The following is a 22,364-nucleotide window of genomic DNA, read 5'->3' on the forward strand; positions in this document are numbered from 1 at the left end:
TAGCAATAAGCTCTAATTCTATACATTAAGAAAGTGAACCCAAGGTCCTTGAAATAAACTTTGATTTCTGAGCTTGCTCGAGTAAGTAAGGCCCTCCCGTTGATCATCGATTTGCTCGAGTGGGCCCAGTAATGTCTCCATTGGAGACTTTGTTGTTACTGTGTCTGGTATATCGAATACGTCATGGGGAGCTTGCCAGGCTCTGCCGTGTGGGCGAGATACTCTCGGTAGATTGCCGGGCTCTCCGAGAGGGGCGGAGGAATCAAACTCGGGTCAGCCATTTTGGCTGCATGCAAGGCAGCAAATATAAGAATATAAAATACTTGTTTTACCCAGAAATAAGGACATCCACAAAAAATAATTGGGAATATGCTAAAAAAAGCCATCTTGAAGGAGATCCCATGTTCAACTCTGGGATTTAGTAAAATAGATAAAAATGGGAGATGTGTGTTGAAAGTAGATAATTGACCAAATAAATGATGGCCTCTTAGTATCTGTATTGCAAACCACAATGCTCAAAAGTAGAGAGAGAGTAAGAAGGAAATTGCTTGCCACAGAGACAGGTGACAAATTGGGTTTGGGTGGCAGGAGGGATACTAGGGACATTCGTGGTGGAAAATGTTCACTAGTAGAAGGATGGGTGTTTGATCATTTTATGACTGAAACTCAATTATGAAAGCTTTGTAACTATCTCACGGTGATTCAATTTAAAAAAGTAGATTATAACTCAGAAATAGACATCTATAAATTTATACAAATAAGTATTTGAATAAAATGGGAAATATATACAGTAGAAGTCTCATTATTAAATGTACATTAAGTTAGGGAAATAGGAAATACTATTTGACTAATAATAATTATAGAAATTTATTCAGAAAATCTAATGGCTACTAAAATTAGAACAATGTATAAAAGAAATAAAACTATCTCTATATCTACTTATCTGTTTATATCTATGTCTATCTATATGCATTATATAGAGAGACAGCCTCAAATTAAGTTTCTTTTTAATATCTTTTTAATAAAAAGAAAAAAATGACAATTTTAGAGGAAGAATTTGGACAGAACCCCAAAATAAATAACCAAATTAATCTCACCATTAACAGATCATATTGACATTTTATAGAATACATTAAAATTTGATATAATTGATAGTTAATATAGTTAACTATATTAAATAATTATAGCTAATTATCTAATAATTGATAGTTAACATTTTGTACACTTCATTAATTTTGAATATAATGGTACATTGATAGTATTTGAAACAATGTATAATTAAGTTGAATTTCTATAAACATAAACTAAAATGTCACTGGCACTATCCTCCCATTGTTCACTGATTTGCTCAAGAGGGCCCAGTAATGCTTCCATTGTGAGACTTGTTACTGTGTTTGGCATGTCGAATACATCAATGGTAGCTTGCCAGACTTTGCTGTGCAGGGGAGATACTTTCCGAGAGGGGCGGAGGAATCCAAATCCAGTCGGCGGTGTCGGCTGTTACAATACAAAAAAAATATTCAATTTGAGAGTGACTTTCAACATCTCAAGGGAAGGCATCACCTCAGCCCTGTGAAAGGTCAGACTTTGGATTCAGGGGTCTTAGGAGTGAGGGGTCTTCAGCATCTTCTGGAACTTGCTCTGTAAGAAAACTTTGGGCACACATAGGCCTTCCTTCTTATTCATGGTCTCCGGAAGCATGTACTCATTCACCACTTCTTCATAACCTGCATCCGTGAAGAGTCGCACAAGGAATTCTGTGGTGAAAAAATACGTTCTGGTTCTGTCTTATCGAACCTAGAAATTCTCTCCAAGCTTGCTGCCGGCTTTAAACCTGAGTGTGGCGCAGTCATTGAGCACCTAGTCGCGAAACAACACACTTTTGCCTGGTTTCAGTGCCTTGTAAATGTCCTGTAAGACGTGGGGTATCTTCTTTGGGTGCAGAGCTGAGAGCACAAACATTAGCGTGACCACATCCACTGAGTCCAGGGGGATGTGCTCCAGAAGGTCGTCTTTCTTCAGGTCACAGTGGAATGCCCTGCATCTTTCGGCACTGTAGAGAGGATTCTGCTTGACAAATACTGCTCTCGGGGAAAAGTCACAGGCATAGGAAAAGATTTTGGGATTGTCTTCCAAAAGAGGGAACAATTACCAACACCACAACCAGCTTCAAGTATAATGAAATTTTGATCTGCAAACTCCCTACACGATCTTAGCTCCTCAAACTCCCTGGTGACCCAGTGTCTATCTTTGACTAAAAATAAATAAATATATCTATATATTTATATAAATAAAAATATATACAAATTTATAAAACTAAAATGCATTTTATAAAATAATTTTTAACTGTTATGATTAGGTAAAATTAAACCTGGAAAATTCATAGATTGAAAGAAATAGAAAGATAGGACTATTAAATGAAAATGCAGAACGCTAAAATGCATATTGGGAGGAAATGGCAATTCATGAAACAATTAGAAAAGTTCAAATGAGATATACAGAGTAGATATCCAGATATTCAGGTAAGCTGATAATGTTGAATCAGTTATTAATTACCTAGTTTTGAGTATTTTGTTACGATGCTTTTGAAAGATGTTAACAGGTAAAACTGATGAAGTATATATAAGAACTCTTTGCAGAATATAGTAAGCTGTATTTTTTCAACTTCTTTGTAGACTAAAATTATTCTAAATTTAAAAGTAAAGAAAAATGCTTTTTCAAATATGTTTTTCATTGTTCCATATTAAATTTTGCCTAAATTTCTAGTTGATTTTATTCCTTCTATTTATCCTAGAGTTGAACTAATTCTCAAAAATTTACTTTTTGCCTTTAATTTTAATATTGATATATTAGTTAACTCTTGTCATGGAGAAAAACATGTGTTTAAAGAAATGTGATTCTACTTAAAGTTCTCCATCATTACTGTCTTTTGCTTCTTGATTATTTGGGGAGAGGATTTTTATCTCTGTATGTGTCATTGGCCTTGGTTTTTCTTTTAGTAGCATCTATGAACCAAAGATTTTTGTGAATAGCAAAGGCAGTTAGATTCATGGATAGTTTTTTGGGGAGAGGAGGTGTATCATTCTCCAACTATTTTGATTTTCTTTGGTAGTATAATGTCTTAAATTACTCTTCTGACAATATATCCCAAAAATGCAAAAAAGCACAGTAGAAATGACATCTGTACCTATATGTTCATTGCAGCACTGTTCACAATAGCCAAAATCTGGAAACAACCCAAGTGCCCTAGAACAGATAACTGGTTAAAAAAACTTTGGTATATCTACACTATGGAATGGTATGCAGCTTTCAGGAGAGATGAAGTCTTGAAATTTGCTCATAAATGGATAGACATGGAAAGTATCATGCTAAGTGAAATGAGTCAGAAAGAGAGGGACAGACATAGAAGGATTGCACACATTAGTGGAGTAAAAAAAAAAAACATAACATGAGGCTGACTCCGAAGGGCAATAGATACACAGAACAGAGAGATTGCTCCATGAAGCCTGCCTCATGAGCAAAGGGGAGAAGGCAGCTGGAATAGAGAAGGGATCACTAAGAAAAAGATGGCTGGAGGAATCGGTCAGGATGGGAGATGTGTGCAAGAAGTAGATAAAAGACCAAACATGATAACCTCTCAGGGTCTGTATTGCAAACCATAATGAGCAAAAGTAGAGAGATTATGGGGAATCATGTCTGCCATGGAGGTGTTTGATCATTGTGTGATTGTAACCCAAACATGAAAGCTTATAACTATCTCACAGTGATTCATCGATTTGCTCGAGTGGGCCCAGTAACGTCTCCATTGGAGACTTTGTTGTTATTGAGTTTGGCATATCGAATACGTCACGGGGAGCTTGCCAGGCTCTGCCGTGCGGGCGAGACACTCTCGGTAGTTTGCTGGGCTCTCCAAGAGGGGCGGAGGAATCGAACTCGGCTCGGCCATGTTGGTTGTGTGCAAGGCAAACAACCTACCACTGTGCTATCGCTCAAAGAAAAAAATTTCCTTCTGAAATATTTTCTCCTTTATTGCCTAGTCTCCATGTAGTGATTTGAGTTTCTTTTAATTCTCTCCCTCAGTAACTGCTTTTCCAAAACTGATTCTTATCAGTCCTGTGAACATGTATTTCCCTTTTAACTGATTTCCTCTTTTCTATGCCCGTGTTTTTGCCCACAATTCTCAACAAAATATGGCAAAAGAATCTGTGCTGAACATTTTCAAAACATCACTTGATCACTTGATATCCCATTATGCATCGATTTGCTCGAGCAGGCAAAAAGTAACATCTCCATTCATCCCTGTTTTGTGCTAGCTTAGCCCAATGGCATCTGTTCATTTTAGAAACATGAAGAGCCTCAAAGTGATCGCTCAGGGTCTTGACGAGAAATCTGACCATCTCGTAGGTGGGCGTCTACACGATCTTTTGATGTCACGTGGAATCCAGTTGGTAATGGATCTAGTCCAGTAGTCATCTCTAAATCTCATTAGGTGTCCAGCCCATCTGATTTTCAATGCCTTGGCAAACAAGACAGCGTCCCTGATTCTTCAACATTGACAGAAGTCAGAACTCTGGATTCTATCTCTCATTTGAGTGAAGTGTTATACTCCAAGCATAGCTCCTTTGGTTCCTCTTTGAGAGATCCAAATACCGTTCTCATCCTGTTTTCGTAGGCCCAGGTCTCTGAGGTATATGTTAATGCAGGAAGAACAGTGGAATCGAATGTGCTCAGAGCTGGAGGTTCTTCTTCCTCTTAGTTATTTCTTCAAAGCTCTTGAAGGTGTTCCAAGCTGCTCTCTTCCTCCTGCGAAACTCAGGTGCCAGGTCATTCGTCATGTTGACTTCTCAACCTAGGTATACATAACTATTGAATTCAGAGATGGTCGTTCTATTAAGAGTGAATGGAACGTCAGAAACAAGACTATTTCTCATGAACATTGTCTTTGCGAAATTCAGCTATAATCTGACCTTTCACACTCACAGTCGAAGTTGGTCAGCATTTGTGCCACTTGGTTGATGTTTGGTATTATTAGAATGATGTCATCAGCAAAGCGGAAGTGGTGCAGTTGCTGACTATCTATCTTCACTCCCATTCCTTCTCATTCCATGACATTGGCAACTATCGCCCAATATGCCTGTCTGTCATCTACAAGCTGTTCACTCGAGTCATACTGACTAGGATTGGCAGAACACTAGATGAAGGACAACCATGTGAGCAAGCCGGGTTGCAAAAAGGATTCAGCACCATCGACCATATCTACACAATAACCAAGCTCATTGAGGTTTCTCGGGAGTTCAAGATGCCACTCTGTCTAACTTTTATTGATTTAAAGAAGGCCTTTGATTCTGTTGAGACGGAAGCGGCCATCGAAGCCCTAGCCAATCAGAGCATTCAAACTCAATACATCAGGATCCTCCATGAGATGTAGTACAGATTCACTGCCAGGATCTCACCATTCTACAAAGAAGTAATCATTGATGTCAAGAGAGGGGTTCGGCAGGGTGATACTATTTCACCGAAACTCTTCAGTGCCAAAACATATTTTTGATTTATAGGTAGCACTGTAGCACTGTCCTCCCGTTGTTCATCGATTTGCTCCAACAAGCCAGTAACATCTCCATCATGAGACTTTTTACTTTGTTTGGCATGTCAAATACATCACAGGTAGCTTGCCAGGCTTTGCCATGAGGGAGAGATACTCTCAGTAGTTTGCCGGGCTCTTCGAGAGGGGCAAAGGAATCAAACTCATGTCTGCATATGGGTCGCGTGCAAGGCAAACACCCTACCCGCTGTGCTATTGCTTCAATAAGAAAAGGCATTTACCTTTTCCCTGGGAAAAGACATTCGCCTCACCATTGCTGAAGAGAGAGACAAAACACTGGCTACCAAACAGAGCAGTGGCTGATTTATAGGTACTTTTAAATATTCAGCTTTTAACTTAGACTTATAATGTAGACATTCATGTTCTTAATACATTTGTTTAGCTTGTTGCAGGAATGAAAAAAATTAGAATTCAGTCATCTCTATTATCTTACTTTGAGATAGCCATTTTAAAATTCAACTTCTCTTCTGATATGAAAATTGTTATTTATTTTCATATAGAGTGCAATTTAATCCCTAGTATTGCTCTGTCAGCATTTCCCATACTTTTATATATCATATTAAAAATATAATCCAGGAGACCCTGAGTCACCACCCATGAACGGGCCATGTGGCTACCCAATAAGCTGCTTAAACCATGATCCCAGAGACTCAGAAACAAATCTCGGAACCCAGTGGTTTTGGCAGAAATTCCATCCAGATTTTATTATAAATTATAAATATAAAGACATCATATGTTATTCATAATCAGCAATAGAAAACAAATTGTCTAATGTTACCTTTTTGGCAGATCTGAGTGTTGAGGTAAAATCCCAAATAACAATTGTGGATCTGCTGTCAAAATATTGAATGTAATCAAAGTAGAGAGAGAGTAATGTGGACATCATCTGCCACACAGGTAAGGGGAGTGAGTGAGAAAGGGGGATGTACTGGGGTTTTTGGTGGTGAAAAATGTGCACTGGTGAAGGGTCGGGTGTTTCATCATTGTATGACCAAGACTTAAACACGAAAGCTTTGTAACTGCTCTCACGGTGATTCAATAAATAAATTTATAAAAAAAAATATTTATTTTTTGCTAATTTTCTTATAGTATCACTGAAGCAAAGTATTATTACCTCCACTATCCAGCCACCGCCACACTCCAGGATGCTTTCTGGACACTCAGACCAAGACTCATGCAGGAGTGAAACTTTGCAGAACCAGGCAAGCAGTAATCGGAGAGCTTGGACTACAGGCTCAACGGACCCAGGAACACAGATCTTCTGCCTGCTCCCAACCTCAGGTGACCAAGGGATTAAAATCAGGAACCCCAGCCCACCCTGACCTGTCTGCTTCTACCAACTGCAACCCAGGTATTCCACACAGAAGACCCAACCTACTGGTACCAGATAAATACCTCACCAGCAGACCACCACTACCTCCACTACCCAGCCGCCGCCACAGTTCAGGACACTGTCAGGACTGCGCAGCTGCTTTGTCATAAGACACTTAATACCCATCTTCCAGGATTGCCGGACCATATTTGATAGGGTTCAAATATTGTTTGAACCATGGGAACACCTGCAAGGGCGACTAGAGGCTTCTCTAAAAGACTCTATTCCTCTCAGAGAGCGTGACAAGCTACCGAGAGTATCTCACCTGCATGGCAGAGCCTGGCAAGCTATCTGTGGTGTATTCAATATGCCAAAGCCAGTAATTACAATGAATCTCATTCCCTTGACCCTGAAAGAGCTACCAGTACAGCAGCATTAAGAAGGATGAGAAAGAAGAGGCTGATTAAAAACTCAAGGCCAAACTAGGATGCCAAAACGAAGAAAGACAAAAATGACTGTCTGTACTTTCAATGCATATATGCTGGCACCGGATGCATCCATCGAGGACTTAATGGTACAAGCGTGAAAGATCAAGTACGACATCATTGATCTGACCAAGACCAGAAGGCATCAATCACAGCACACTGTTTTCGACACTAGAAACATGAACTTGGCCATAAGCATTGATTCATTCGAATGCCTAACAACCTAAATTGGACAATTACACTTGAATAGATGTTGTTTCACTGCTGGCAGTTTCTATCTTCATTGTCTACACACCAAGATCCAATTATGATGAAGCAGAAATTGAGAAGTTCTACATGGAGCTGGAGAAGTTCTATAAAAACCATACCTTCTACAAGATCATTGGTGGTGCTATTAATGCCAAGATAGGACCCAGAATATCAGCTGAAGAACTTCACACAGGGACTCATGGCCTAGAGTGGAATGAACAGGGTGAGAGACTGTCTGAGTTCATCATGTCCACCAAGACCATCCGTGGTAACTCACAGTTCCAGAAGGCTGAATCTAAACGTTGGACATGGGAGTCTCCCAGTAGACGGTTCCACAATGATACTGACCACATCATATTCAATCGATGGTTTTGCCTGTCCAAAGTCACTGTTGTCTGAAAATTCCAAAAGGAACTGGTCCATCATCTCCTTCATGCAAAATTCTTCTTCACAGAGCGGGAAGAAAGGGCTGCAAAGTTTAAGAAGAGAACTCCCAGAATGACCACCAAGTGGGAGCTCTTTGACACTATTGCAGCAACATGGGAAAATGCCCTCGTTGACAACATTGAAAGGAATATGATACACTGGTTCAGCACCTCCATGATTGTACAAAGAATGCCAAGAGAGAGATAGCCACAAAAAGATGCCCATCTTTGAAAACTTTTGAGCCTATTTGCCAAGGTGGCTTGGCGCAAGCATCAGCCAACCTCAAGCAGAGGTCTGAGCTCAAAAAACAGTGCAGAGAAGCAATCAAGGAAGACCTCAAAGAGAGAAGAGCAGCTGTGCTGGCAGATGCGGCAGAAGCCGGGAAAGTATTCGCAATGCCACCCTGTCCTTCACCAACTACAAGACCAAGATGACTGCCCTCTGACGTCCTGATGGATCTATCACATCTTCCAGTAGGGCAATAGAGAAGATTATTCATGACTTCTACTTGGATCTCTTCGATAGCCATGTCCACCTGCCAACATACCAAATTCCACAGTATAAATATATTGTTCCAAACTTTCTCCCTTCTGAAATAGGACATAACCATTTCATCAGTAAAGATGCGAACATCACCAGGCTCAGACAAGGTCAGACCTGAACACCTGAAGAATCTGCCATCGGTACTCATCAATATGCTGGCTCGGCTCTTCACATGCTACCTGTCTGAATGCAAGGTTTCATCCCAATGGAAAACCAGCAGGACTGTACTACTGTACAAGAAGGGAGACATCCACGACATTGGCAACTGTTGCCCAATCTGCCTTTTTTCTGTCATCAACAAGATCTTCACTGGAGTCATCATGAATAGGATTGGCAGAACACTAGATGGAGAACAACCATGCTAGCAAGCCAGGTTCCACAAAGAATTCAGCATGATTGACCATATCCAGACACTAACCAAGCTCATTGAGGTTTCTCACTAGTTCAAAATGCTGCTCTGTCTAAAGTTCATTGATTTAAAGAAGGTCATTGATTCTTTTGAGACAGAAGCAGAAACCTTAGCCAAACACAGTGTTCATACTCAATACATCATGATCCTAAGTGTGCTGTATTACAGGTTCACTATCAGGATCTCACCATTCTACAGGGAAGTGATCATTGAAGTCAAGATAAGGGTTCGGCAGGACGATACCATTTTACTGGAACTCTTCAGTGCCACCCTCAAGAACGTCATGTGACACCAGAATGGGAAGGAATGGGAGTGAAGATAGATGGTCGACAACTACACCATCTCTGCTTTGCTGATAACATGGTTCTAATAACAGCAAATATTAGTCTAGCAGCACAAATGCTGGCCAACTTCAATCATGAGTGTGGAAAGTTCGAACTACAGCTGAATCTCACAAGACAATGTTTATGAGAAACAAACAGTTTCATTCTTGACGTTCCATTCACTCTCAATGGAACAAACACTCCAAATACAACAGTTATGTGCACGTAGGTCGAGAAGTCAACATGACGAATGACCTGGCACCTGAGCTGCACAGGAGGAAGAAAGCAGCTTGGAACTCCTTCAAGAGTGTTGAAGAAATTGCTAAGAGGATAAAGAACCTCTGGCTCTCGGCACATCTCTTCGGTTCCACTGTTCTTCCTGCATTAACATACGCCTCAGAGATCTGGACCCTATAAAAACAGGATGAGAATGCTATTTGGGTCTCCCACAGAGTAATCAAAAGAGCTATGTTGGAGTAACCCGCCTCATTCAAATGAGAGAAAGAATACGGAGTTCTGACCTCTGTCTACGGTTAAGAATCTGGGATGCTGCCTTGTTTGCCAAGGAGTCAAAAATCAGATGGGCTGGGCACGTAATGAGATTTGAAGACAACCGCTGTACTAGAGCCATTACCTATTTGATTCCACGAGATGTCAAAAGATTGCGTGGCCACCCACCTACGAGATGGTCATACTTCTTTGTCAAGACCCTGACAATCGGTTTGAGGCTCTTCATGTTCCTAGAACGAGCAGTCGCCATTGGGCTACACTGGCACACGACAGGGACAAATGGAGACGTTATTGGTGCCCGCTTCAGCAAATCGATGAGTAAAGGGATGTCAAGTGATCAAGTGATCAAGTCATTACTGAAGGATTCCTTCCTTCCTTCCCCTAGAAGGATTTATGATTTTAAAATATATCATTTGCTTCCAAAATACATGGTATATATTCTAAATATCTAAGTTATCTTAAGTTCTAAATCATTTCACTCTGGCGTATAAACATATTGTGCAAGATTTCAATATCTTTGAAACCGACCTTTGTTTTCTTAACCAATAGATAACACGTCTTGACTTCTTTAGAAATTTTAACTTTTTAAATCATTGACTGCAATGTTTTCCAAATGTCAGAATGAATTCTTGGATTATTATTCTTTCTTTAAATTTACTGTTTCCAATGTGCAAGAAACATCCATAAATATATTTTATTTTTCTTATCTTAATTTTATAGAATTTCCATTGTTCATAGTTTTATATGAAGAAGCTATTACCCATTTTTATTTTCAGAACCTTGCTTTTCTAAAGTACTGGAGTGATAACACAGTGGTAGAGCATTTGCCTTGCATGCGGCCAGCTGGCAGAGCCGAGTTCGATTCCTCCGCACCTCTCGGAGAGCCCAGCAAGCTACAGAGAGTATCTTGCATGCACGGCAGAGCCTGGCAAGCTCCCCGTGACGTATTCAATATACCAAACACAGTAACAACGGGTCTCACAATGGAGACGTTACTGGGCCCGCTTGAGCAAATCTATGAACAACGGGAGGACAGAGCTACAGTGCTACAGTACTTTTCTAAAAGGAATCTCCTACCTCCCTGCCTGGCTGTCCTCACTGGGCCCCTTGGAGGAGGGCGGGTTGAGTTTCCCTCTCCGCCCCTAGCAGAGCCCAGACATCTGTAGACCTTTGGGACCCAGCCGTGCTGAGACCACTCTCCACACGCTTGGACGAGGAACCGGCAGAGGAACCTAGGTGTGCGGGACCCAGGGCTGAGATCTCCAAGCCTGCTCAGTTCGGAACTGGGCCTCCTCCACCCAGCTGCCCCACCTTTCAGTAGCTAGACAGTTACACCCATCAACTGCCCTGCAACCCATCAACGGCCATCTAGAGACAATAAAACCAAGCTCCCAGAAGCACACGGCCACAAGTGCGACCACGGGACCTCTTATTCTTTAGTTCTCACCCTCAGAGAATCCGGCAGGCTACTGAGAGTATCATACCCGCCTATATGCCTCACTAGGAACACCTGTAAAGGTGATTAGAAGCTGCTACAAAAGCGTCCATCCATCTCAGAGAGCCCGGCAAGCTACCGAGCCTATCCCTCTTGCACGGCAGAGCCTGACAAGCTACCCGTGGCATACTCAATATATTAAAAACAGTAACAATGAATGGTCCTCATTCCCCTGACCCTGAAGGAGCCCCCAATATGTCATCGGGATACACTTGCATGTAACAGAGATGAATGGAGACGTTAGCGGGCCCACTCTAGCCAATTTAAGAACAACGGGGTGATAGTGATAGTGATAGTGCTTTTCTTTATATTACTGAAAATGTTTGTAGGGTTCAGAGAGATAGTACCCAGTTTAAGGTACATGCTTTGTTTGCAGATGTTTCTTAATAATCCACAGCTCTGCATGACACCCCAGTCAGCATTACTGGATGTACCCTGAAGGCCTTCCTCCAGGGAAGACTGGATAGTCCTTGACACTGAAGGCCTGAGTGGCTTCACAATCTGCCCATGCAGTGAACACCTGGCTCAGTTGTTGAGAATACGAATGAGACATGCCCAGGTCTCTTAAGCACGACTTGAGAGTCCTCTTGCACCCCCAAATGTTTAGAATTCTTTCTACACTTTAATGTTAACAATGAAATTGATATATGAACTATTACCATATATTGCTCTTTTAAGTGCTTTGATGGATTGCAAATTCCATGTTTTCCACATTTTTCAGCATTTTTCACCATTTTCACAATTTCACATTTTTCACCAGTTTCACACTTGAATCTTGAATTGCATGTAGACATGTTATATGCTATAAGAATTTGTGATTTGACTAGCATCTTTGAAAGGGTTGTGCCTTTTTCTTTCCATGTAGCTCTGCAGCACTGTTCGTCCGTTGTTCATCGATTTTCTCAAGAGGGCACCAGTAATGTCTCCATTGTGAGACCTGCTGTAACTGTTTTTGGCGTATCAGATACTCCATGGGGAGCATGCCAGGTTCTGCCATGTGGGCAGGATACTCTTGGTAGGTAGCTTGCTGGGCTCTCCAAGAGAGATGGAGGAAACAGGTCGGCTTCATGCAGGGCAAACACCCTACCTGCTGAGCCCATTTTCTTTTCATAAGCAGTTAAATTATCAAGGTCTTTGCTTAAATTCTTTGTTGAGGGAGCAATGCTACTTTAGATTAAGTTTGTAATTCCTTTGTTAAGTTGGGCCCTGATCCTAGCTAAGAACTTTTTGTTTTGTTTTGGAGTCACACCTGACTGTGCTTAGGGCTCACTCCTGGTTCCTTGCTCAGGGATCAATCCTGGTGAAATTTAGGGGACCATTTGTGGTGTCAGGGATGGAACCTCAGTTCACTGTAACAAGCAATCACCCTACCTGCTATACGAACACTCCAGCCCCAGGTAAGAAAATGCTGTTGTCTCTAGTAAATGCTGAAGTGTTCAGCAATGTCTCTTTCTTCTCATTCGACCAAAATGAGGTCTCAATGTTCTGCATTATTTTGTGTGTGCCATTTTACCACACAGCAATGCAATAGCTGATTTCCTATAGGACTTGCAGAGTTCCTTTCTTCTGTGACCAGTCAACAATTGTCCAGTACCTCTGCTAAACCTGCACTGTTATCTAACTAATATGCCTTTCCTCAGTCTCACCCCTTATTCTAAAGGCTCCAATCACTTTGAAGCACAGTTTCAAACTCTGCCTCCTCACTTCAGTGAAGTTTTAACACTTCTCTGTCTCTGCCATTCTTGTCCTGCAATAGGGAATATACCCAGGGGAAAAAAACTAGATAAATAGAATGCTTGTGTCTCTTCTCTTGGTGTAAGAGAAAGTCAAAAACATGCTCCCTTCCATTTAATCACAATCACAACCTCCTTATGATGTTATTTTCCTGCTTTATATATATTTTTTGAAATCGGAAGCTTTTCTGTAGTCTATGTAGTCTTTCCTAAGAGATATTCTGGTAAGTAATATTTTATCCACTTAATCATTTCAAATGAAAGTTAAAAATGGTCTTTATGTGGAGATATGAGCAGTGGCTAGACGTTGGCTGATAGACTTTTTATCAAGAATCTGCTCTGGTGGAAAAGTGATTCTTCCTATTCTCAAAGATGAAAACTAGAATAACTCCATAAAATATTATAAAACATAGTAACTAACAAAAGACAAGATGAGCAAAAAAGCCATTCACTTTCCTGATTCTATCTTACTGTATCATTTATTAAGTCCTCAATAGCTGTTTATTATTATACAGACTTATCTCACACCTAAGTGTTTCATATGCTTTATATTTTTAAATGAAAGCATATTAATGTATTTAAAAATAAGTATAAGGATATTGTTAGAGAATTGAGCTTTCTTTTTGAATAGCTTTTCATCAAAAGAAATGTAGGCAGACATGAGGGGAGAGAGAGATACATTTTCAAGAGAGAACACAGGCTCTTACAGAGAGCAAAAAGCCAAGAATGTGTGATTTTTAAGAGTTATCTAAGTACAAAATCAAAAGTGAAGCCTTAAAGTTATAAATCAATAGATTAGAAATCAACACTTTGTCAAATATACATGAAACACTTGAGTTACTAATAGTTAAGTAGAAAATTGCATGCAGCAAAAAGGAAAATATGTTTTTAAATATATTAAGATAAAAAATAATATTTCAAACATAGAACTAAAACAGGATTGTAGAAAACAAATTAATAAACAGAAATACATACATCAACATGAATATTGTACACAACTTTCAATAAAATAAGACACAAACAGAAAAATTGACTTTTTCTTTTCACTCATAAATTTGAATTTTTGTTTTTGTGTTTTTTGGGGGGTCACACCCAGCAGTGCTCAGGCTTACTCCTGGCTCTGCGCTCAGAGATCCTCATGACAGCATTCTGGAAAACCATATATGATGCTGGGATAGGCCCATTATTTCCAAGGTAAATGCCCCACCCACTGTAGTATCTCTCTGGTACTTTACTTCTGAATTTTAAAATGATGACACACTATAATATCCTGCAACACTATAATATCTGCTATTATAGAGTGCTGAGAAGTTAATGTGCTTACACTGCAGTTACAATTGTAAATGTGACCAAAAATGTAAAAATATATAAACTCTGTAAATAAAAACTTAACTCACTATTCTATGCTCCTAGAAATTTGTTCAATTTAAAATATATATCAATCAATGGATCTCTTTCTTTATAAATTTATTCTCTGTCGTAGAATAAATTCATATGACAAAAGTTTAGAAGTCAATAAATAACCGTTAGTAGGCCTGGATTAGTTTATGATACACCTATGTTACAAAAAAGCTGGATTAATTACAGTGAAAGGCTATTTTATTTGATAAGTAAAATGTCATGATAGAGTAGAATTTTTAAAATTTTTAAACAAAATTATATAGACAGGGCAAGTGAATAGTTTGGTCCCATTTGTATTACATTCACACATCACATTATGGGTTATTTCTAGATAGTAAAGAACTATTTTCTTCATTTTGGAAGTGTTTCTGCCATCCTGAATATGCATATCCCTAGAAAATGTTACTTCCACAAAGATAATAAGTATTTTGCAAACTTATTTTAATATCTATATTTTATCTTTCAGATTGCTTTTCTTTAGGATGGGTTCTTTGATTTTTTTAAACCTTTCCTCACTGGAGATTCCTGCTGGTATCTGCATTAGTATCTTGAAACAGAAGCTCAGTGAGTGGGACTATACAAGAGCACATCATAACTGGTCCTCAGGGAATAAAGTGGTGGGGGCAGAGGAGGGCTTAGAAATGACGGGAGGTGGCTGGAAAAAGAGGGATCATTATCAAGTCCTCAAACTCGACCAAATATGATGCACAGACTTGAAATATTTCTAGGAATTTCTACTTCAGGCAGCCCCATGGGGAGATATCCCGAGCAAGGAACCAAAGGAGAGAAGCAGACAACCTTAAAATCAATAACCTCTCTTCCAAGAACCAAAGACACATGGGGTTCATTTGACAAGCCTCATTTTAAAGAGACGCCACATGCTTAGCTCTGCCTGCTGTGCATTGAATATAGCAGTGACTGATGCTCAGAAATCCATCCCAGCATCTTCTGTTGGCAGCCAAGTCAATTCAAGAGGTAGCAGCTGGCCATTAGTTTTTCCCCATTGAGGATAATGCTTGCCGTAGGTTTGTCGTAGATGGCTTTGACTATCTTGTGGAAAGTTACTTCTAAGCCCATTTTGGTGAGACTTTTCATCAGAAACGGGTGTTGGATCTTGTCAAATGCTTTATCTGTGTCTATTGATATTATCATGTGGTTTTTATCTTTACTTTTGTTGATGTGATGGATTATGTTGATTGATTTCTGAATGTTAAACCATCCTTGCATCCCAAGGATGAATCCACTTGGTCATGGTGTATGATCTTTTTGATGAGTTGTTGGATTCTATTTGCTCATATTTTGTTGAGGATTTTTGCATCAGTGTTCATCAGGGATATTGGCCTAAAGTTTTCTTTGTTAGTGGTGTCTTTGTTTGCTTTTGGTATTAGGGAGATATGTGCCTCATAAAAGCTTCTTGGGAGAGTTCCTGTTTTTTCAATTTCCTGGAAAAGCTTGAGGAGAAACGGCAACAAGACTTCTTTAAATGTTTGGAAGAATTCGCTGGTGAATCCATTGGACCTGGGCTTTTGTTTTTGGGAAGATTTTTGATTACTGTTTTGATATCCTTGATATGAATGGGTCTATTCAGGTATTGAAGTCTTCATGAGTCAGTCTAGGGAGATTGTAGGAATCAAGGAGTTTATTCATTTCTTTCAGTTTCTCTTGTTTCATGGCATACAGACTCTCAAAGTAGTCTCTGATGAACTTTTGCATTTCATTGGTTTCTGTTGTGATATCCCCTTTTTCATTTCTGATTCGGTTTATTACAGTTTCTCTCTCTCTCTCTCTCTCTCTCTCTCTTTGTGAATATTGATTGAGTTTATCAATCTTATTTATTTTCTCAAAGAACCAGCTCTTGGTTTCATTGACCTTTCAGATTGTTTTTTGAGTTTTCATGTTGTTAAATTCTGCTCTAATTATATTATTTCTTTCCTTTGACCAAATTTGGGTTACTTTTGTTGGTCTTTTTCTAAGATATTGTGCTGTGAGTTTAGGTTATCTATGTAGGCCCTTTCTTCCTTCCTTAGGAATGCATACAACACTATACATTTTCCTCATAATATGGCTTTAGCTGTGTTCCATAGGTTCTGGTAGCTTGTGTTTTCATTCTCATTTGTTTCCAGGTATCTTTTGATTTCTTCCTTGACTTCCCTCCTGACCCACTCACTGTTCAGTATTGAGATGTTTAATTTCCATGTGTTTGATTTGGATCTCTGTGTCTGTGTGTGATTCACTTCTATCTTCAGTGCATCGTGGTCTGAAAAGGTAGTTGATACATTTCTATCTTCCTGATTCTATTGAGGTATGTTTTGTGACCCAACACATGGTCTATTTTAGAGAATGTTCCATGTGCACTGGAGAAGAATATGTATTCTTTCTTTTTGGCATGTAAAGCCCTGTATAGGTCTATTAGCCCTCTTTCTCTATTTCTTCCTTCAAAGCCAGTGTTTCCTTGCTGAATTTTGTTCTTGTTGATCTATCCAGAGGTGATAAGGCGATGTTGAAGTCTCTCACTACTATTGTATTGCTGGTAATGTCCTCCTTAAAATCTGTTAGCATTTGTTTTATGTATTTAGCTGGTCACTCGTTAGGTGCATATACATTTAAGAGTGTGATTTCTTCCTGTTGCACATATCCCTTCATAAATAGAAAATGGCCTTTGTTGTCCCTTCTAATATTATTCAACCTGAAATCTATGTTGTTGGATACTATTATGGCAACTCCAGCTTTTTTGAGAGAGTTGTTTGCTTGAAGGATTGATTTCCATCAGTAAACTTTGAGTCTGTGTTTCTCTGACTGTTCAGATGAGTTTTCTGTAGACAGCAGAATGTTGGTTTCAGTTTCTGGATCCCTTTTGCCACTCTGTGTATCTTGATTGGTGAATTTAGACCACTGACATTGAGAGAGATTATTATCATGGGGTTTTGTGCCATCTTTCTGTAAGGGCTTGTTGTGCTTATGGATGTTTTCCTTCTTGAATTACAGGAGCCCTTTTAGTTCTTCTTTCAGGTTTGGTTTTGAGTCTATAAAATTCCTGAGTTTTTGTTTACCTATAAAATGGTGTATCATTCCATTGAGTTTAAGTGAGAGTTTAGCTGGATAAAGTGTCCTTGGTGAGGCTTTAATTTCATTGAGTTTTTTCACTATATCCCACAATTGTTTTTGGGCTCGGAAGGTTTCCTCTGATAAGGCCTTCCCTCGAAGATCAGGAACAAGACAAGGATGCCCACTCTTGCCACTTCTGTTCAATATAGTACTGGAAGTACTTGCAATAGCAGTTAGGAAAAAAAGATATTAAGGGAATACAGATTGGAAAGGAAGAAATCAAGCTCTTGCTATTCTCAGATTATATGACACTATATCTAGAGAATCCTAAAGCCTCTACCAAGAAACTCCTAGAAACAATAGACTTGTACAGTAAAGTCACAGGCTATAAAATCAATACCCAAAAATCCAAGGCCTTCCTATACTCAAATAATGAATCAGAGGAAAGATACATGAAAAAGGCAACCCTGTCCACAATCGTGCCCCAGAAAATCAAGTACCTTGGAATCAACCTAAGGAGGTAAAGGACCTCTACAAAGAAAACTAAAAAACGCTACTCTATGAAATAAAAGAAGACATGAGTAAATGGAAACATATCCCCTGATCATGTATAGGAAGAATTTACATTGTCAAAATGGCAATACTCCCCAAGGCACTATACAGAGTTAATGCTATCCCTATAAAGATACCCATAAAATTCTTCAAAAAAAAAATGGATTAAGCACACCTAAAATTCCTTTGGAACAACAAAGGCTCGCAAATAGCTAAAGCAAATCTTGGGAAAAAGATGATGGGACACATCAATCCTCCCCAACCTCAAAGTTTACCACAAAGTGATAACAATTAATACAGCTTGGTACTGGAACAAAGGTACAGCCACAGACCAATGGAACAGGGTGGAATATCCCTACATACAAACCCAAATGTATGAACATCTAATCTTTGATAAGGGAGCAAGAAATGAGAAGTGGAACAAGGAAAGCCTCCTCAAAAAATGGTGCTGGCATAGCTGGACAACTACAAGCCAAAAAAAAAAATGGGTTTAGACCTCGACATAATACCATGCACAAAAGTCAGATCAAAATGGATTAAAGATCTCAACATCAGGCAAGAATCCATAAGGTATATTGAAGACAAGGTCAGTGACCCTCCATGATATTGAGGCTAACGATATCTTCAAAGATGACACTCCTCTGACTGAACAAGTGGAAACAGAGATAAACAAACGGGACTATCTTAATTTAAGAAGCTTCTCCACCTCAAAAGATACAGTGACCAGAAAACAAAGACAATCTACAGAATGGGAAAGGATATTTGCCCAATACCCATAAGGGGTTGATATCAAGGATATACAGAGCACTGGTTGAACTCCACAAGAAGAAAACATTGAACCCCATCTATTGATGGGGTGATGAACAGAAACTTTCTCAAAGAAAAAATTTGAATGGCTATAAGGTACATGAGAAAATACTCTACACCACTAATCATGAGGGAGATGCAGATCAAAACAACAATGAGCTATCATCTCACACCACAGAGGCTGGCCCACATCCAAAAGAACAAAAGCAACCCTTGTTGGCACAGATGTGGCGAGAAAGGGACTCTCCCTCACTGCTGGTGGGAATGCTGACTAGTTCAGCCCTTTTGGAAAACAGTATGGATGCTTCTCAAAAAATTAGAAATTGAGCTCCCATTTGACCCAGCAATACCACTTCTGGGCATATATCCTGGAGAGGCAAAAAAAGTATAGCCGAAATGACATCTGCACTTCTATATTCATTGCTGCATTGTTCACAATAGCCAATATCTGGAAAAAACTCAAGTACCTGAGATGACTGGTTAGAGAGACTTTGGTACATCTACACAACGGAATAATATGCAACTGTTAGAAAAGATGAAGTCATGAAATTTACAAACAAGTGGTCCTACATGGAAAGTGTCATGCTAAATTAAATGAATCAGAGAGAAAGGGACAGACATAGAAAGACTGCGCTCTCGGGGGAATATAAAGTAATAGAAGGGGAGAAGAGCATCCAAGAATAGTTGAGATAAGTACCAGAAGGTCTGCTGCATGGTTGGAAGCCGACAGCACATGCTGGGGGGCAAAGGCAGCTCAGATAGAGAAGGGAAACTAAGTGAAGGATGTCTGGAGCATTTGCTCAGGATGTGAGATGTGTGCTGAAAGTAGACTATAGACTAAACACGATGGCCACTAAATACCTCTATTGCAAACCAAAACACCCTAAAAGAAATAGGGAACAAAAGGGAATGCCCTGCCACAGAGTTGGGTCAAGGTGTGGGGATGGGGTGGGTGGTGGTGGGAGAGTTACTGGGTTCATTGGCGGTGGAGAATGGGCACTGGTGGAGGGACTGGTACTTGATCATTGTATAACTGAAACCCAAGCACGGAAGTTTGTATGTCGACAAATGTACCTCATGATGTTTCACTAATAAAAAAAAATAGAGGTAGCAGCTTCCTTGAAGCAACAGCATAGCTGTCTCCACCCTGGAATCAAAAGTTGAACTGGTAACCATCAGTGTGATGCTTCTGTTTCAGTGAGCAGAAGGATTTGAATCAGAGCAGGGCACTCCAGAATCAGAAAATATTTGCCAGCTGAGAAACTGGATCACTACTCTTGTAAATCTATGATGGTTGCCTCCATGGGATCTGCAGATTGGCAAGCAAAATTTGAGTGAGATGGAGTGAGGGGAAACGCGGATACTTTGTTTAGCTTCGAGGCAAACATATGCATATTTAAAACTTCATTTCTTCTGTGAATTTATTTTAAAAGGATGCTGTGAAGCTGGTCACTTTTCAAGGGAAAATGCGTTCCAGTTCTTCCTCCACACTGGAATTTTGACTTATTTTGTATAAGAGCATTGCATTTGCAGGCTAACAGTTTCTTTGGTGGGAAGGTCATTAGAACATGCAGTATCATGAGCAGCGCTTTCCTGCATGAGCAATAAGATACTCACTTCTGTATTACAAATTTATACTTAGACTACCTAGGTATATAATAGCTTCATCTTCTCAATTCAGTCCCAAAGGTAGCCTGTGTTCCTTCACCCGGAACAATTTTCAACCCCAGGGTGAATTTTGAGAACAGATTTGCTATACAGTGAATTACTTTCCTTCTCCTTAGTTCTTGGGTGAGGTCTAGGAGGTTCATAAATTTTATCTCTGCTGATGGGCCACCAGCCACCATGTGAAGAGTTGAAGATTTATGGGAGAGAAACTCTACCAGATGCTTTTCTGCAGACTGGCCAGAGACCAGGTTTAAATCATAGCAGGTCTGGAGAATTGTTTTGGAGGGTATAAATAAAATCTTACATTCTTTTAAGGAAGAAATAAGAAAATACTCTTTGACTTTACATAATTTCAAAGGATTATTCTGGTTATGGGACCACACTTGGAGGTCTAAGTTGACTGTGCAACATCAAGTGGTTTTCTCAATCTTTAGGAATAGTTATATCAGGCAGGAATCCCTGGTATTGGATGGTTAATGCTATTTATTAATATTAACCCTGATAGATATGGAGAAGGAAACAAGGAAAAAAATAAAAGGAACAAAGGAGTAAAGAAAGGATAAAGGAAGGAAAGAAAATGCTAGCTATGGTTTGGAGGAAACTTTGGAGCCAGTCACAAAACCTGAAATTTGGTTATTGTTGTTGTGTAAACCACCCCCCCCCAGTTCAATTGCTTGCGGTACACTTGTTTGCACACCAGTATTTGTCTTTGCATGAAGACACAGAAAGATAAACAATGACTACTAGAAGAGGATTCTCACCCAATGATTCTCTTCTCTGGGCATAGACTCCAAAATGAAAAAAGTTCAAAGCTCCCCAAACCTCTGGCTTGGGAGGAAGATGCCCCCGCTGCCTTGTAACTGAAATGTATTGACTCTTTTTGTCAAGTTGGCAGGGTTGCTGTAGCCTTGCAGCAGCTTGCTCTTTGAGTTTCTGTGAGAACAGCAGAGAGCTCGGTGCAACAAAGAAACTGCTATGTTTGATTAATGCACAAGATACTGCACCATGCTTCTGCCAAAGCCTCATTTTAAGACTCAGCATTGTACTTTTTGCAGGGAGCAAATATTCAGTACAGCTCTCCTCTTTGTAACTTGTCATACAAAAGAATCAACAAATTCCAGAACTGTCAGAAAGGCTGTAAGAGAAGATAATTGCTCGCCTTTGCACCTGCCTCAGCCCCTGCCATCAGTGTGCAGCAGGAAGGTCTAAATATTGTGATTTACTTGCATAGAAGTATGTCTTTTAAAATTGATTCTCTTTTATACTCACCTGAAGGCTTGAAAATTTCAACAGTGGCTAAGGAGTGATGAAAACATTCAAGCACTAGATTCCGTACCACTAACATCCTCTCATCACCCATGAATTCCCAAATCTATGGGAGGCACTCATGGTGAAACTTAGCTTAAAACTCTGACAGAGAGACAAGCACTTTCTCCCTATATAGTCTCCTGAATAAAAGAGAGGAGTAGTTAGGCTGTTTGCTGAGTTACCAAGTCTCAGAGGGAGGATGGCAGAATCAGTCCTATGAATAAAGGAGGTGACTGCAGGATGAAAATCAAGTGACCCATTTGGTTTGCACATAAGGATTAAGAAGAAGTCAAAGTGCATGGAATATGAGTTTACATTAATTTGGGATTGCACAGTAAATATATCCAAAGAGTTAAGAGGTTCTGTATCTAGGCAACTGTCTGAGTCACCATCCTTTGGTAAGCAGGGTGTCCCATGGTGCATTTGTGCCTGATGACCATCCCTCCCCACCCCTTTGTCTCTGGGCCAATGAATGAAGGAAGCAGCTGGTAACCAG

At 39.7% G+C, this 22,364-nt stretch overlaps 1 pseudogene; it reads right to left on the minus strand.

Moving 5' to 3' along the window:
* Window positions 1–1,542: 1,542 nt before the first annotated feature.
* LOC130026012 (tRNA N(3)-methylcytidine methyltransferase METTL6-like) lies at window positions 1,543–21,920 on the minus strand (annotated as a pseudogene).
* Between the last annotated feature and the right edge of the window lie 444 nt (window positions 21,921–22,364).

Source organism: Sorex fumeus, unplaced genomic scaffold, assembly GCF_029834395.1.
Source record: "Sorex fumeus unplaced genomic scaffold, SorFum_2.1 ptg000033l, whole genome shotgun sequence".
Lineage (NCBI taxonomy): Eukaryota > Metazoa > Chordata > Mammalia > Eulipotyphla > Soricidae > Sorex > Sorex fumeus.